This window comes from Neopelma chrysocephalum, unplaced genomic scaffold (assembly GCF_003984885.1).
Source record: "Neopelma chrysocephalum unplaced genomic scaffold, ASM398488v2 Primary Assembly neopelma1_147, whole genome shotgun sequence".
In the NCBI taxonomy this organism is placed as follows: Eukaryota; Metazoa; Chordata; class Aves; order Passeriformes; family Pipridae; genus Neopelma; species Neopelma chrysocephalum.
In genome coordinates this window covers 15,582,972-15,600,669 of record NW_020897809.1, presented here as the reverse complement: position 1 = coordinate 15,600,669, position 17,698 = coordinate 15,582,972, and the positions used below count along the sequence as shown (strand labels likewise).

Below are 17,698 nucleotides of genomic sequence, written 5' to 3'. Positions count from 1 at the left end.
GCTCTTCACTGAGCTTATGATGCAGCCACATGTTGCAGTAAACAGGTTTTTACTCTCTGTGTATCTACAGGTCAGTGCACTCATATTTCAAGCAGGACCTACTGAGGAAAAGCTTCTTTTATGTTTGTGTGTCTGGCTCAAAAAAAAAAAACAACAAAACATAAAACCCCCCAAAATTGCATTTGCTGCAAAGTTTTGCTCCTTTGCTTTGAAATTACACGGGGAAAAATGATTTTGCGTGCAGGCCAAGGGATATTGCAAAGAGAGAAGCTGTATTAGAAAAGCACATCTTAGTCATAAGCACAACACATTGCAGTGTGTTTCCTGGGGATGGTGGGAATCATTCTTTGTGAGAGGTTTTCCAGCTCTCTTGATCCAAATCACCAGCTGATGGTCTCTGAGCAACCCTCAGGCTGCTGCTCAGCTGGGCTGGGAAATGAAGGATTAAAGTTTCCTCCCCTTCCCTCTCTTTCTCCCATCCAGCAGAAAGTTCCTACCAGAAAATAAACACCAAATATGCAGCTACCCCAGAACACTTCTACACTCACACCCTGTCACATGTATTCAGGGGTGAAAAACTCCCTTTCACGAGCTTTAGAGCCTCATCATTTCCTTGGATTATTGTTCAGAGCCTCTGATATTATCCACTGTCACATCCATGTGGCCAACCCGGGAAGCTACAGGCAACAGACTGATGGAAATAAAAGTTGTCCCTTCAAGACAATTTCAGGCAGTTTGTTTGTGTTTCCTTTGCTCTCATTAGGCTGCCACTGCAAGATAAATGGTTTGGGTTAAGGGTAATTTAGTTTATGGTACAACAGGTATGAAAGGTTATTCCCTCTTCTGCCCTCCTCACATAAAATCCACCTTAAAGAAAGGCAAGTCTTTATGTCTCAATAAACAGAAGCCACACAGATATTGTGTAACAAATTACATATTGGATAACCATCTATAAAATTTTAGTGGCTTATGAGGTTTGCATTGATTTGAATTTTACCCAAAGCGTTACAGTTCCTCCGAAACACCGAAATAAAAGGAAAACAGAAATATCCATTACGGTGGTTTTTAACAGTTTAGCCACCAGAGATACCTCTGAAAATGCAAATTACTGGCAACAGCCTGGAGATCACATTGCCCCTTCCCTGTTTGGGACACAGAAAACCCTGCAGATCACCCCAGAGAGGAGCTTAGCTCCACCTGCCATCAGATAAGGTCTTCCAAGCCCTGTCCAACCTGGCCTTGGACACTTCCAGGGATGGGGCAGCCACAGCTTCTCTGGGCAACCTGTGCCAGGGCCTCCCCACCCTCACAGGGAACAATTTCTTCCCCATATTCAGTCTAAACTTGCTCTCCTTCAGCTTAAGGCTGTTCCCCTTGTGCTATCACTGCATGTCCTTATGAAAAGTCCCTCTCCATCCTTCTTGTGGGCATGAAAGAAAGGCTTCATCCAGAGAAAGGCCATTGATTGGATTCCTAGTAATGTTTGTCTTTGACTGAATTTATCTATCTATCTATCTATCTATATATATCTTGAAAGTAGAAGGACTTTATATATATAATGTAGAAGGGCTGCAAACGTAGTTATTCTTTACAGAAATGTGCAATAAAAACTACTGATCCTTAAAGCAAGGAGGTGAGGCACAAATTTGTATTAATTGGTATTATTCCAACTAGAAATGGGCAAGGCCAGGCTGGACAGAGCTTGGAGCAACGTGGGATAGTGGGATGTGTCCCTGCCCATGGCAGAGGGTGGAACTGGATGAGCTTTAAGGTCCTTTCCTACCCAAACCATCCCAGGATTGGGTGATTTCGGGGCAATAGTAGCTGTGCATTTGAGCAGCTTTATTTACCCCCCTGTTGGCAGGTGAGTCTGAGGCACCAGCATTTCACACTCAGTGTTCCATGATTTACTTCACACAACACAAAATAACCCCTCAACAGCACCCACCTTCCCTGCCACCACATTTGTGGTGTTTGAGCCTGGCTGCTGGACCAGCCTTGCCCAGGGTTGGTCACCAGGGCACAGCCTGTGCAATTATCCACTTCAATAATCAGTGTCTGCTCCTGATGAATTATAGCTCTATCCTTCAGGATAAATGAGCTGGTGGGAAAGGTGTGACAGGCAACAATGCCTTTGTAATGGTGGATACAGCTATTAGGCTTCGTGCAAAAAATGGACCACTAAAACATGTGGAAAAACATAAGCAGAAATAAAGCTAAAAATCTATTTCAGGACATGGTTGTTGACCTGGCATGGGAGACTGAAAATTAACCTCATTTTGCATAAATGCAGGAAGATTTCAGGCAGAACAATGTGGCCATGCTCAGGTCAGCTCTCAGATCACTTGTAGTCTGCCACAGATAAATTTTGGGCCATTTGAGGTGATTGTTTTTCCTGTGATGATGTGAATTTTGGCTATTCCCTCAGCTGCTTTATCCAACACTGATAACACTGCTCAGGCTGGCAGTGGACAGTCAACAAAAGGTGCAAGAGGTGGCTCCAGGATGGTCTCTGATAATGTTACTGCCCTAATCAGGCCCCAAAGGTTTGGGTTCAACTCTTGATTTCCTCTGAACCCCTTTCATAACTTTGTCCTTACACCCCATTGCACACTCAGTTAAAATACAGGATAAAACCAGTCAGTTAAGAAAGGAATCCCATGTGCTGCTGGGGAGAGGGTTGGGTCTAGGAAGCAAATTTAGCCTCTTTTTACAGAACAAACAGGCTGGATATTTACAGTCCCCACAGAGGAGCTTTTACCCACCTCAGAGGAGTGAGGTGGGCAGGAGGGCACAGCCCTGAGGAGACTCCTCTTCCCTCCCTCACCCCCTAATGTGGGTCATTTTCTAGGACATCCCCATGTACAGGCAAAAAATCTAGAATTAAGATTATTCACAAGGTTTTATTAAAATTTTGCTTTTTCTGATGTGTTTTCTCCATAATTTTTTTATTTTCAACCCCCTGATTTGTCCGATAGGGTTTGGAATTGTGAGGTCCCATAAGGACTGTTACTAAAAGAGATCTCACCTGGTTTTACTTTGGTGCCATTTATACTTAGAATCACAGAATCATTAGGGCTGGAAAAGCTCTCCAAGATTGAGTCCAACCTTTAACTCAGCACTGCCAAGGTCACCACTAACCCACGGCCCCAAGTGCCACATCTACACAGCTTTTAAATCCCTCCAGGGATGGGGACTCCCCCAGGGCCCTGGGCAGCCTGTTCCAAATTACACTTCCATTTCCTTGCTCCTTTTAACTCATTCAAGTGTCACAGACATTCCCCAGGTGTTCCTGGAATCCACCTATGTTTCATGGTTGATTTTGGCCTGTTTGCCAACAAAAAAATGTGCAACGTTTTGTGACAGAACTTCCTGCAAGACAGTCGGGAAAATCCTCAGGGTGATTCCTTTGTGAATCAGCTTTAGTGTGTCTGGAAAAGAGTAGGGATAGATTGGATTTGGGGAAGAAATTTTCTCTGTGAGGGCAGGGAGGCCCTGGCACAGGTTGCCCAGAGAAGCTGTGGCTGCCCCTGGATCCCTGGGAATGTCCAAGGCCAGGTTGGAGCAACCTGGGCTAGTGGAATGTGTCCCTGCCCATAGCAGGGGGTGGAACAAAACAGTCTTTAAGGTCCCTCCCAAGCCAAATCACTCTCTGATTCTATGATTTTATAATCTCAAAAAAAAAAAATCTCTAACTTGTTTTTTATTCTCTTAAAATACTTCTTTTGCCTCTGTGGGTTCAGGTGAGAGATTTGTATGACTTAGTCACACTCCACTGAGCTTAACAGGCCCCCTGGTTAGGCAGGGCCTGGGCTTTATTTTTGGGTATTGCTGCTGGTTCTCTGGCTGCTCGACCCACCCCCTCAGCATTGTCATACAAAGTGGTTTCCTGCTAATTCCTTTCAGGGCTTAGATGGATTTTGAATCAATCTTGCTGAGAAAGTCAGCCAGACAAAGAGGTAAAATCATGACAGGGTTAGTCATTTCTGTTTTGCCTGAGTCAGTGAGTGAGGTGCTTTTTGTCTGTTCTTGCACTTCAAACGTAACTTTTATTCTCTTAATTTTTGACAGAAGTTCAGTTTTGAGTATCTCACACCTATGTCTTCCAAATCAATCCTCTGAATCTCTTTCCCAAAGTTTAATATCATCCATTATTCAACACCTTCTATAAGACCAACTTTAAAACTAGTAATCTCTCAGTAAAGCTGTGCAATTAATGCTGAAATACTTCTAGTACAGAATAATACCAACTAGCACTTGCCATAGCCTTCCCCAGAGCATCCCAAAATACCAACAGCACTCCCTGAAGTCTTGGTTATCAAGATTTCTATAAGATATAGTGGTAGATCCTGGCTCACCTTAGGGCAATTTTGCATTAAAATGGAAAACCACTTTCCCTGCAAATTTAACTCCCCGTCAGCTGAGAGTGCACCCATTTCCTGCCAGATGGGAATGGTCTGAATGCACCTCCAGTGCTGCTCCTTGCACTGAGCTCTGCCCACTTTGCTCTATCATTTTAATCCCTCCTTAATTGGCCATTTTAATTACTCTGCAGGCTCTGCTCCCCTGAGCTGGCGGGAGGGTGATGGGGAGCACCCACCCTGGTGACCCCAGCCCCAACCACAGCCACCCCTGTGGAAGGGGAGTTTAACACACTGGAGTTTTCCTTCCTCTTGAGGCACTTCTTGGGCTGCCTTTGGACAAAGCTTTTATTTTGGATGCCTTTACAATCTCTGTAGCTGCAGTAGTTTATGTTTTATTTGAAAACCTTACATTTACTACAATATAAAGAGGTCATTATTGTTTATCTGTGCTCACCACTGTTCTTCTTTCCCTCCCCTCTCTTTCCAACTGCTTTCCCAAGTTATCCAGTACATACCAGGCTCACTTTTCCCTGCTTGCACCAGATACAGCACAGTTATGTATCTTCCCCCAAGCTCAGTGTCCTCAGAGGAGTATTTAGGTTAAGAACAGTTTATTCCTGGCTGGAACTGCAGCAATTGTGAGCAGGTTCATAAGCCAGGATTCTCCTTTGCTTCAGGCAGCTTCTAAAAGCCAAGGTGATGTCTCAGATGGAATCAAAACTGGAGAGGAGCAGCAGTGGGGGAGGAAACATCCCTGATGCTGCAGCAAGGATGGTCCCTGTGGCACTGATGGCCCAAACTGGTGTTCGGGGCAGGGCAGCAGCACAGGGGGTGAAATAATCCTGTTAACAGGCAGAAACACATATGGAAAGAGGACAAATGGTGCAATAAACCTTTAGCTCAGCTGCCTCCAGCAAACAGGGGAAAGAAAAGCTTGTGTGAGAGCTGAGGATGCAGGAGCAGGAGCCTTTGGTGGGCAGTGGGAAGCAAGAGGACACTGGGGTCACACCACGGACTCAGTCACAGCTCTGCCTCCTGCACCTCGGGGAGCCACACCTGGACAAGGAGCATTTCAAAGTCACAGAACTATTTAGATTGAAAAAGACCTCTGAGATCATCCAGTCCAACCTTTGAGCCATCACCACCTTGTCACCCAGCCCAGGGATGGAGATTCCACCACCTCATCATTTCTCCTCATACCTCCACTTCTCACCTCCTGCCTGGCCCAGGTGTGTTCCAGGGGGAATGTTTCCACAGGGAATGTTTCCACAGGTACAGCCTGACTTTATCCTGCTCAGAGCTGCCTGCTGCTTAAACAGCAACCACAAATATTCACAGTACGTTTAGTTCCACTGGAATTCTGTCCTTGGAAAAGTGAGGCTGTTTGTTTGTTTATTTTATGTGAGGTTTTTCATAGAATCATGGAATGGTTTGGGTTGGAAGGGACCTTAAAGATCCATTCCAAGGGCAGGGCTACCTTCCACTAGACCAGGTTTTTGCAAAAGGATACATGAATAAAACTGTTCCTATTCCAATTATGTAGGAAACAAAGATTCCCCTTGCAAGTAAAAGATCCCTCTGACCAGTCTTTGTGACTATGCCCTCATCAAAAAGATGCATATGCACTGCTCAGGCATTACACAGTTATATAGTTAGTAAATATTGTTATTTAGTCTGGATTTTTGGGTGGGAAAATTGACCTAGGACTGAAAATACAGTGGAATAGAGGGACCAGAATGGGTTTAGGGCAGTGAAATTAGACCTGCACCTCCAGGAGCTTCAGAGTGAATAATACTGGAAAAGAGAGGGTTAAGAATATAGATATGTGGCTTTTAGCTCTGTGTGATAGCTGCAGGAAGAGCTGGGTGACCTGTGTGGAGAGGCCTCAGCTATATGTCATCACTAATGATATCAGTGCTGAGGGAAAGGTGGCAGTTTAAGTGAGTGTAACAGGGGTAAAACCTCTAACCCGCTGTGCAGCCCCAGAGCTCTCACTAAACCTCTGCCAAAACAATTGCTGGGAGAGAAATCTCCTCACCACCCAGATCCCTGGCGACTGCAGAGCTTCCCTGCTATTCCCAGCCCGAGGGAAACAAAGCCATTTGGGGCTAAGTGGCTGAATTCGGGAAATGAGCACAGTGTCATCAGCCTGGGGAGAGCTTAAATGCCTCAGGACCAGGGACAGTGCCAGGTGTAAAACAGTTCCCAGCAGACACCAGCCAGGGTTTAGCTGACTCTAAAGCACCAGAATGAGTTGTGATGGTGGCTGCTGACAGGCAGGCCAAGGAACTGAGGCACAAAGGAGGACCAGCAGCTGTGCTGGGGGTCAGTCTGGATGCCCAGCGTGGCTCTCTGAAGGCTGGGTGTGCTGGCACACAGAGAACAGCCCCACACTGGGAATTAGATGCTTGGGTTTCTTTATTTGGCTCAAGGATGGACTCCTTGGAGTCACAGAATGTCTTGGGTTGGAAGGGACCTTAAAGCCCATCCAGTCCCACCCCTGCCATGGGCAGGGACACCTTCCACTAGCCCAGGTTGCTCCAAGCCCCATCCAACCTGGCCTTGGACACTTCCAGGGATGGGACATCCCCAATTTCTCTCAGGAGAGCCTGGGTGTGACTCAGAAAACCCTGCAAATCAGTTCTAGAGAGGAGCTCAGCTCCACCTTCCACCAGGTGAGGTTTTCCAAGCCCTGTCCAACCTGACCTTGAACACTCCCACTTCACCACCCTCACAGTAAAGAATTCCTTCCTAATATCCAACCCAAACCTACTCTCTTTCAGTTTAGACCCACCCTTGTCCTTCCAGGCCAGTTCCTAATGAATAGTCCCTCTCCAGCTTCCTTGTGGGTTCCCTTCATGGAGCTGTAGGACATTGGGAAAGCAGGGATGGGCCACAGATCACTGCACACAAGCCCAAATTCTGTTTTACCAACACAACTGGGAGTTTTCAGCCAAGGGGTGGGAGCTGGATAGCCCATGTGACACAGCTGTCTCATTTAGCTGATAAAAATCGACATTTTATCAGGATTCCTTCACTAATGGAGGAAGCACAATTTGCAGTGAGGTTTGCTCTGGTCCCGCTGGTTTTGTAATTTCATGGTAGGATTATCAGCAAGTGCTTGAAGAGATGAAGTTGCAGAAACTTCAGTGCTTTTAATCCCTGTTTCTCTCACCAAAGGTACCACTTGTATACACCAAAGTCACTGTATGCTCTGCTTGAGAGGGAATGTTTGGGAGAGATGGATTTGTAGTGGTGAAGCACATGATGCACTCGGGTTTCAGAAACAGTGACAAATATTTTGTGCCCCAGACAGACCTGTTTTTAGTGGACTGACCTCATAGCAGACAAGGCAGTGGGACAGGATGAAGCATAAAATGTACAGAAGGAAATAATCAGTAAACAGCTGAAAAGTCCTTTTTTTAACTGTAGGAAACTTGAACAGCTTCTTTATTCCCAACTTTAATCACAGGGATGGGAATTAAAAACCAAGGTGCTGATCAAAGGTAGTCTTCTCACACTTGCTGACAACCCAGCCCAACATGTCCTTTGCCCAGAATAGAGAGCATTTTCCTCATTAATCTTCTAAAATCCTCTAATATTCTCCTCTGACCAAGTCCATGAGTGGTGGAGTTTGAGGAGCTGAACACACCCTGTCCCTGTTGGGGGGTGACAGCACCAGCTCTCGTGCTCAGCACCCAACAAGATGTTCTGTCAACCAAGCCCAGCCTCATCAGAAGGTTCTCAACAGCTCTGAGAATGTTTTCTGTGGGAAGAATTCTTAATTATCCGGGAAAACTGCTGGATCAAGGGTCCAGAATAGCCAGGAGTTTGGGCACAGGGTTGCAAGCAGTGGTGAAATTTCTGCTCTAGCTGAACAGCAATATCTGCTCCACCTAAATGGCAATCTCCTGTACCCCTGGAGTGTCCTGATCCCAGACTACTGGCTCTGTGGGCAGCCCTAGCCCAGGCTTTGATCATTTGGACTCTGGAAAAACCCTCATGAGAAAGGGTTTGATCTACCCAAGCCAGACTTGCAAATGAACCACTGATCTTTTTTCTTTTTGCACATCAAATGTTTACAGACATGAGAGATGAGAGCCCTGACTGCTGCACCAGCAGCTCCTCTGAGACAGGAGACTTCAGCCCCTTCCATGCTGGAATGGGAATGGTGGAAATTACAGCATTTTTATAGCAGAGGGTCCTCGGTTTCCATCCAACCTTCCCCTATTTAATAAGAGATAAGTTCAATAAAACATTTTTAATAAGTTTTTAATAAGAGATTCCCTGCAGACATCACCAAAGACAGGGGCTTGGGATCCTCATACTTTGGTTACAGCCATGGGAGAGCTTATTTCATTCTCAAATATGAAACGGGTCTCATATTTTTTCTGGGGAGTCTTTTATATAAAATAGATCCTATTGGTGTCCAGAAAAAAAGAGAGCATTTAGTTTATAAAAATTAGGCAATGTGTTTTTATTTGTTTGAGAAGTCTCTGGTGGGAGTGTGATGAGAGCCCAGGGAGGGTTATTATGTACCTGGGCAGTGGGTCACTTGTGTTTGTACATGGCTAATGAAAACAGTCATCTGGAAGCCAATTATACTCATTCCCATATTATTATGTTGTGTAAAGAGCAAGGACATAACACTCTTTCTCTCATCTTTCTGATGTTTTCCATCTCTTTTAACAAGAGCCTTGCAGCAGATGCTGTCAAGAATTTTAATAAAACAAACTGCCTTTCTGACTGACTCCATCCATTTCTTCTTGTCTTTATAGGCTAAAAATATATTAGAGGGTGTAAGTAGGGAAATTCCTCTTCTCTCCAACTCCCTCCTCCCCATCCCTCTCTCTCAATCATTCTCCTGAGCATTGCAGGCTGGGGAGTTTTTCCTCTTGCAGGAAACCCAGAACACAAAGACCCCCAAAATGAATGAAAACATGAGATCGTAGAATGATAAAATGATTTGGGTGGGAAGGACCTTAAAGCTCATCACATTCCACCCCCTGCCATGGGCAGGGACACCTTCCACTAGCCCAGGATGCTCCAACCTGGCCTTGGACACTCCCAGGGATCCAGGGGCAGCCACAGCTTCTCTGGGCAACCTGTGCCAGGGCCTCCCCACCCTCAGAGGGAAGAATTCCTTCCCAATATCCCATCTAACCCTGTCCTCTGGCAGCTTGAAGCCATTCCCCCTTGTCCTGTCCTTTCATGCCTTCGTCCAAAGCCCCTCTCTGGCTCTCCTAGAGCCCCTTTAGGCACTGAAAGGCTGTGATAAGATGGAACAATTATCTTTGCAGTCCCAGAACAGGTGGGTGGAATCACCTTTTCCCCTCCAGAATAAAAGCAGCAGGAAGTGCTGCCCAGCTGCACCTGAGCCACCAGGCAGGGCTGAGGTTGGAGGTGCTGCAGTTGGGTTGGGAGCCCATCAGGACCTTCCTGGGGGAGAGGAGACAGAGCTGGGAGCAGAAAGGTAGGGAAAAACTGAGATTTTTCCTCTCTACCTCTCCCTGGAGTTCTTAGAGCCTTTGGTACTGATGTTTGCAAGTCCCCATGTCTTGTTTTGTGCAAAAGCATCTTGCTGGCACTTTGTGCTGCCCTGGTCTGTTGAGAAACCTCCCAGAGTTATGGTGGGATCTTCCACACCTCTGGTGCTTTGTCTCACACTAGTTTTGTGGGGTTTTTTATCTCAAAAGGATGGAGAGCTGTTAAGTACAATGTCCTGATCTATTTTGCTTGGGGTTGTTCTTATTTATTGTGTTTAAGGTACTTGAAGATACTTTCTTCTGGTTTTTTTCGCGGTGTTTTTATCTTGTATATCCTGCACTTGTGGAAAGAATTTGTGTAACTAAGAGATTTGTGAAATCTGATATTTGTGGATGCAAATAAGGTCACCTAATCATTTAAATACTGATGTGTTGCTGCAAAGCAGGGGTTTAGTGTCCCAGAGAGTGGTATTTTACCACATGGGGAGTTGTAGTTGTAAAACTGTGCCTGAAGTTCTTTGTGCCTTCGCTTCTCCAAGAGATTTTGCCTCTCACACAGAAGATTTAGGCTACAAATTTGCCTGTGTTATGATCAACTTTGAGTGCAGCCTTTGGGAAGGAGGAATAAAGGAGTTTTTGAGCCAGATTTCCTGGTGTAAGAGCATTCCCTGGGAGTCTGGTCCTTCATAGAGGTCGGGAGGGTCTGGCCCAAACAGAGACAGCAGCATTAAGAGGTTTTTGTGTTTTGATTTCCCTGAGCAACCTCTAGGAAGGTGAGCAGCACCTGGGCAGGGAATAATAGAGGCCAATCTGTGGCAATCTTCTGGAATAAACTCAATTTTAAAGAGAAGGCATTTTGCCTTGTAATAACATGCAACTAACACAGTTCTGGGGGGAAAACACAAATTTGATGCCATTTTGAAGAGCTGATCTATTCCCACCTACAAGACAAACATTTTCTAATGAACATTTTCTGTCTAAACACAAATAGTGCCTTGTGCCCAAATCATGCAAACACACAACTCTGTGTTTCAGGTCCCCTTGGGGACGCTGGCACTTTGTTCTGTGATGGAAATATTTGCTTCAATGGCAAGAAATTAATTTTAGAGTAGCTTATTATAGGCCACAAACCTTTTTAATAGTGATCATAAAGCTGGAAGAAAAGGAGAAGAGCCATGTCTCCCATTTGATTTAAAGCACATAAGTTGTTATATATTATTTATCATTTTATCCTCAGCATGGAAGGTAAAACTTGTAATCCATGGCCATCAGTAGCTCAGCAGCATTTGAAATCTCCAGCTGCATACGTTGGTGTGTTTTATTTTTCTTTTTTACACAATAAAATGTGATCTACAGTTGTTGCTAACTTCATATAGGTACTGATTTGGGACTTTTTAGTGTCATAAAACCTCTGAAGCAGAGACTCCTGGAATGTGAAACACTGACATAGTGCCTCTGGAGCACCAAAGCCAAAGCTGGCTGATGAAGATGGGTTATTTGTGGGCAGGTGGTGCCTGGAATCACAAACACTGCAGGCTTTCCTTGCACACACATAAAAATCCCCTGAACTTTCAGAACTCTATAAATGCTGAGTGTGGAAGAGACAGGTCTCCCCTCTTTGGGGGGGAAAAAATAAAAAGAGGGGAGAAGGAAATGCTCCTTCAGAGGAGTAAATACACTGATTTTTAACTCCTAATATTTCTCTGCAAATGGTTCCAGAGCTGCCAAAAGGCCAACTAAGTGTAATTTGCACAGGCTGCAGGGTGTTTGCATCTTGTTTAATCATTCAGCTCCATAAGTGCTGCAGGAATTGTTAACATGGAGCTGCTTGTGCAAAAGCTGCTGGAGGAGCCCTTTCACACCTGCAACAACTGTCTGAATCCAAGGATTCACCCCAAAAGCACTATGGGAATATATTATTTAATGTAAAGCCCTGGTCAAGCAGTTGCTTCTGGAACCACAGACTTCCAAAACTTTTTATACAGTATTACTTTTCCTTTAAAGCTGTGTCATACAGTACAAATAAATAACAATATCTAAACCAACACTCCTGCAAAACCAAAGTTCAATATAAGCTGTGAACTTGCTTTGTATTTTTCTTTAACGATTCAAATGAGCAACAGGGAAAACTTTTCCTTTTTAGGACTTACCTAAATTTTCCTGAAGATTGATGTTTATTGCTTTTACACCTTCAGCTGGCAGGAATTAGGTTAGGCTCTCATTACCCACTTCATCTTTTAATATGCTGTTGAAAGTCATATGAAAGTGCCAAAATTAGCACTGTCATCCTCTGTGTTGTCCGTTTTACTGCAGCACAGAGCTGTGAGAGACTCCAATAAAATACCTGTGGTGCCTGTTCCTGCACAGTCTCTCTGTTTGCCTCAGACCTCACATGAATACAAATTCATTATATAGGGGTTGTTTTTTTTTCTCCCAAGAACGTGCACATTTGGAACACCAGCCATTTACAGACACGCAGCATAAATAAAGCAGCGAATTTTCTTCCTCCTCTCCCCGTTGTGCTGATGAAAATCACTGAGGAAGGAGAGAGAAAAAACCCACCCCAGCACAGGCAGCTCCCCAGCATCACTCACACTGCAGCAGACAGCACGATTCTGTACTTACACAGCTGAGCAGGGAAATGTCTCAGGATCTTTACAATTTTCTGCAGGACTGTTCCAGGCTCTCAGCAAGGCACAGCGTTCATCCAGGCAGAACGGAGCCGTATGGAAGGTCTGTGCAGCTGGGAGATAATGGAACTGTTTTCCCAGCTGGGACTACGAGCCTTTTATCCACTGAGCATTGCGTGGCTCTTCCCTGGAATTAACCGTGACACACACGGCTTTCCCGGGGTGTGCTCCAGCCAGGACCCACACAAAATCAGTGCTTCAGGCAGAGATAAACAGCTCCTACAGCTTTTGCATATTCCTGTCTGGAAATTTGGGGTGGGTAAGAATCAGCTCTGCGTTGCTCATCCTTGGAGAAAGCTGAGCGAGCGAAAGTGCAGCTGTCGGACCGGGAGCATGAAAGATTAAATGTGCTCTTGCTGTTCCTCTCCTACAAATATGAGCTCCTGTCAGGTAATCACAAGCCACTTTCCCCAAAAACTGGGTCAGGACTCGGTTTTAGGCTCAGATGAGGAATGGAAATGATTTTGTTTAGTCCTGGGTCTCGCTGAGCTCATAGGATGAGTTGTCACTCAGATCCCATCCCAGCACTGCCTGACCTCATGAAACATTTACAAATTTTACATATTTAAACAAAAAAAAAGGGGAACTTGTTTGTTTAAAGCGGCACAGACATCGATTTTGATAACAAGTGAACTTCAAAACTTCTTAAATTCCCATTTTCCCCTCTTAGGAGTTTTTCAGAAGGGATCAAATGCGGAGCTCAGGCAGGGGAATGTCCTTCTGTTAGTGAGCAAAAGTTGTTTGTATCATAGAATCACAGGATGGTTTGGGTTAGAAGTGATCTTAAAAATCATCCAGTGCCACCTTCCACTAGCCCAGGTTGCTCCAAGCTCCATCCAGCCTGGCCTTGGACACTTCCAAGCATGGGGCAGCCACAGCTTCTCTGGGCAACCTGTGCCACCACCCTCATAGGGAAGAACTTCTTCCTGATATCCAGGAAACAGCAGTTTTTTTGAATATTTCTGTTGTGAAAAGTGCAATTATGCCTCAGACGTTTCTTCACGACACTTTTATGCAATCTTGGTGTAAATTCCTTAGTTTGGGATGGGATTAAGTGCCTGCCTGCCCAAGCAATGGCAAGTGGAGGGGCTGTCTTGGTCTGATGTTCATTTGCAAAATGGGGACCACAGGGCTGTGGGATCTCCTGGGATGTGCCCAGAAGTGCCAAGCAGCCCATTCCATCCCCATGGTGAGCTCTCTCCTCCCATTCCAGAGCTCTCATAGCCATCCTCCTGATTAACATAAACAATTTTCCACTTCCATCCTGTGAGCTCCTCAAATGAGCTTTACCGACAATTAATTAAGCCTCCCAGCACCTTCTAAAGGAGATAGGCATTATAATTAGCAGCTCTATTTTTAATTAGGAATGAAATTTAAAATGGAATTTTAGGTATTTCCTCATTAAAAATTTCTTTAAAATAATTAACAGGGCTTTTTCTAAGTGGTATCGAGAGTAAATAGACAAAAAGTTGCTTGCAACAGATTTAACCTGAGTTTCTCCTCACCAATTTTAAAATTTTTTTAAAAATCTAGTCAAAATAAATTATTTTGCTTATGCATTTCTTGTCTAACAAGAGTGGGAACAGAATTTCTCAGTTGCTGAGGAAATTAATGCTGTTAAAATTTTCAATTTCCAACCAAGAATAGAGGGAAGTATTTTAGAAATGCTTCTTTCAAAGGTTAATTGTTCATTTCAAGATCTCTGTGAAGGCAGGCTGAGGGTTGGGGTTACTCAACCTGGAGAAGAGAAGCTTCTGAGAGGCCTTAAAGCCTCTTCCAGTGCCTAAAGGGGCTCCAAGAGAGCTGGAGAGGGACTTGGGACAAGTGACAGGAAGCCACTTCACTTTTGCCACGTCAGAACAGGTTTCAAAGCTGTGTGTCCTGGTTCTGACCTGTGTGGGAGATGCTCCAAATAGGAGATGCTCCAATCAATACCTGGCAGTTTATCTATAATGGAACTGGAAGCTCTTTATCCCCAGGACTGGAATAGCGGCCCTGGCTGGAAATAATTGAACAAGGAAATTTAAAAAGTATAAGCAAAGAGGAGAATGAAGGCTTTTATTGAAGTTGTTTTTGATATGTCTGGTGGTGTTACTGGATGCAGTTCGTGTTTTGACAACACGGACAGGTGCAATTGTCATTGAACAGCCTTTGTTATCAAGACAATTACAGTGACTTTCATTCTACGTTTTTTTTGTGTTTTCTGCAGGGTTTTGCGTGGAATGTGGTTTTTTGGTTTTATTTTTTTTTCTATGTGTTTGTTTTGCTATTTTTTAATTTTTTTTTTTTAAAGAAAAAAGCCATCTGAGAAAACACCACCTGTGTGCATTCAGATTTTTAGGGTTGTGTTTGTGATTGTACCTTGCTGGACGTGAGATATCATATAAGTGGGTCACATTTTTGCATTGATTTACCTTGAGGGAGAGAAAAACTAGGAGCACAGAGCCTGGGAACTGCAACGAACTTTCATTTACTTCAGCTCCCAGTTGTGCTGGATGGTCAGAGGATCAATGTCCACCATCTGTGTGGGGGAGAAGACTCCACAGACATCCCTGGCTGGAAGTGCAGGGTACCAGATGTCACCTAATGGGGATCAGCTGCAAGGAGTCATTCAGCTGTGAGTTAAAGAGCTCAGAAAACCAGACTAAAATAGAATAATTCAGCAGACCTCTCAATTTGCAGAAGTCACTGTAGCTGCACATGAAGTCACTCCTTTCAAGCAGGGCTTTGTTTTATCTCAGACTTGGCGGCTGTTAGAGGGGAGAGACAGAGTGAGAGATCACGGCCTCAAGCTGTGCCAGGGGAGGCTCAGGTTGGACATCAGGAGGAATTTCTTGCTGGAAAAGGTGGTCAGACACTGGAAGGGGCTGCCCAGGGAGGTTTGGAGTCCCCACCACTGGAGTTGTCCATGGAAGGACTGGCTGTGGCACTCAGTGCTCTGGGCTGGGGGACAAGGTGGGGATGGGGCACAGGGTGGATCCATGGGCTGGGAGGGCTTTTCCAACCTCAGGGATTCTGTGTAGGGTCATGTTTTGGGAAGTGTTTGCAGAGTTTCCTATTCCCTTCTGCCAGCATAAGACCATCTCCTGGTGGCACTGCCAGTCTTTGTGATCCACGTTTTCCATCATTTTCATGAAATTGTTGCAGCTTTCATAACACTGACTAATACCATTTGTTCTCAATGTATTTATTTCCCCTTGTGTGTTCATATTTCTGCAAGTCCCCAATGACTCTGGATCATTATTTTATTTCTCTAGTCAAGGTATAGTTTTTTTCCCAGTCCTCTGGGAGCCCCAAATGTCAGTAGGTACCACCCTGTGCTGTTCAACAGAGTCTTACAAAACTCATTTATGGTACTTCTAGGAGACCTTCTTAGCTCTTCCTCCTCATACATTTTGCATTTTCCATGTTATATGTCATTATCACAATGTAAGAAATTGTAAGTAATTTCTGTTCTAATACTGAGCATTAATTCTTGAATTAATGAAATGGGAAAGGATGTGCAATTCCTGCCAACCTGCCTTAGGACACCCTGTTCCATTTATTCCTCAACAGTTTCCTGCAGTCCTATTCCACTTGTACCTTGAATTCCATGGGGCATTTAAAATTTCATATATTAGGCACTTTTGCCGGATATTCATCCCCCATCTTGTGTTTTGTATCAATTTTACTTTTGAAAACAATGGTTTTCTGAGGAAAACTGGGTCTACAAAAGCTGAGAAGTCTTGGCTGGGGAGTTTTTCTGCTGATTTATGTGCACTCAAATCAACTCTATAGTTCTTAAACTTCCCACCTTCCCTGAGAAAAATCAAATGTTGCTGTGCAAGATGAGAATTACCTTTGAAATCCATTTTTTATCTTGATTTTTAATATGTTGGGGGAGGGGTGACTAATGCTCAGAGTGAAAGCACATTAAAGTCAAATGTGCAAGTATTAAAGCTAGTGAAAATTGTACATTATTTTAAGCCTTTGCACCTATATTTGTAGTTGAATATCTAAATAATAAGGGCTTAATATCTACTCTGAGCCACAATCTCAGCTCCTCTCTGAGGTGAGGTCCTGTCAGTCTCCTTCCCTCAAACCATAGAGGTCTGACCAACCCATTTAGGGCAAATAAGCCTGAAAAAGAGAGAGAAGTGCTCAGAAATCTGCTGTGACAGGATGGGAATCCCTGAATCCTCCTCTGTGTTGGGGCACTGATGGGCTTCAGGGGCTTCAAACAGAGTGATGTGGAGGGCCACAAAATTAAAGGAGATTTTGGTGGTAACTGGAGTAGGTTCTTCTTCAGGTTCTGCAGTAAAACTTTACACCTGTAATACCCATGTAGAGTTGTCTTTGTAATCTTATTTTGACTTTTTTATAGACAGTATTGTCATGGAGTTGTGACTTGCTTAAATATCTGCTTAAATATCACAAGGTGGGCAGGAGGTGGGAAGAGAGTTTGGTTTGGATTCCAGGAGCAGCCCTGCCCAGAGCTGGTCTGGGAGAAACCATTCCACAGTCTCCAAACCTGAGTGGATCCATCTCCCTGTGGCTTAGTGCCTGTCCCTCCCAAATTCTAGCAATTAAACCTTTGCCCAAGAGACAGAACTCCAAATTTCATGGGAGTCTTCTATGATAATTTTAATGTCAACGTGTCCTACCTGTTGATGAGCTTGGTTCCATTGCCTAAATACAGTCAGCATGTTTCTGTATTTGCTTTTCTAGAGGTTATAAATCAACCTCCCAAAAAAGCACAAATCAAACAAGAAAAACCCCCTCACCAATGAAAATATTATTTCACTCACATCAGGAATGTGAAAGGCAGCAATGATGCTTTAATTGCCAGGATTTACTGGCTAAAACTTGCTGAAGGATTGAATGTGAGCTGTAATGGTCAGGAGTTGCATCAAGGAAGGGTCCATCACCAATAAGATATTGAACCAAGCATCTGCTTCCCTGCTCTCCATCTGGAGCAGGAGTGCAAGGAAGCAGGTGATTGTGGGTTATGGAGACACAGGTTGGGGATTGTTAAAAATGAAAATAATAGGGACAATAATGTAGCTACACTTGACCAGGTAAATGACTTAGTATTATAGTTAATAGTAAGGTATTTGGAATTAAAATCTACATATGCTGCATTGTAATCATAGTTCCCACAGAGATAGATTAAAAGTGG

At 44.3% G+C, this 17,698-nt stretch overlaps 1 protein-coding gene across 3 annotated transcripts in view; it reads right to left on the bottom strand.

Annotated features, from left to right (window-relative positions):
• CNTN6 (contactin 6) overlaps nt 1-12,936 on the bottom strand; it is a 131,012-nt gene extending 118,076 nt beyond the window's left edge. For all 3 annotated transcript variants that reach the window (XM_027700870.1, XM_027700871.1, XM_027700872.1), the window contains exon 1: nt 12,476-12,936. The gene's annotated coding sequence lies outside the window, so the exon portion shown is untranslated. The remainder of the gene's footprint in view (nt 1-12,475) is intronic.
• Between the last annotated feature and the right edge of the window lie 4,762 nt (nt 12,937-17,698).